The sequence below is a fragment of the Penaeus monodon genome, chromosome 15, assembly GCF_015228065.2.
Source record: "Penaeus monodon isolate SGIC_2016 chromosome 15, NSTDA_Pmon_1, whole genome shotgun sequence".
Classification (NCBI taxonomy): Eukaryota; Metazoa; Arthropoda; class Malacostraca; order Decapoda; family Penaeidae; genus Penaeus; species Penaeus monodon.
In genome coordinates, this window is record NC_051400.1 from 36,342,695 (window position 1) to 36,342,898 (window position 204).

The window sequence follows — 204 nt, forward strand, 5'->3', positions numbered from 1 at the left end:
AAACTTGTCTAAATTGGAGATGGACTTGGAAATTATGATAATTCTTAGACATTCTTATGTATTTGGTTATTTGTGCTTCCTGTCTTCTGATTTTCACAGGCACTGAACATTATTATTTTTCATTTTAAACATGCATATATTTATAATGGTTTATTTCTGATGAGAAGGATTTCTGAGTCATCATGTGGCATTACCAGTCTTTTG

The 204-nt window shown here is 30.4% G+C and overlaps 1 protein-coding gene across 1 annotated transcript in view; it reads left to right on the plus strand.

Moving 5' to 3' along the window:
* LOC119582348 (formin-2-like) overlaps nt 1–204 on the plus strand; it is a gene marked incomplete in the record, with an annotated part of 21,001 nt that overhangs the window by 6,997 nt on the left and 13,800 nt on the right.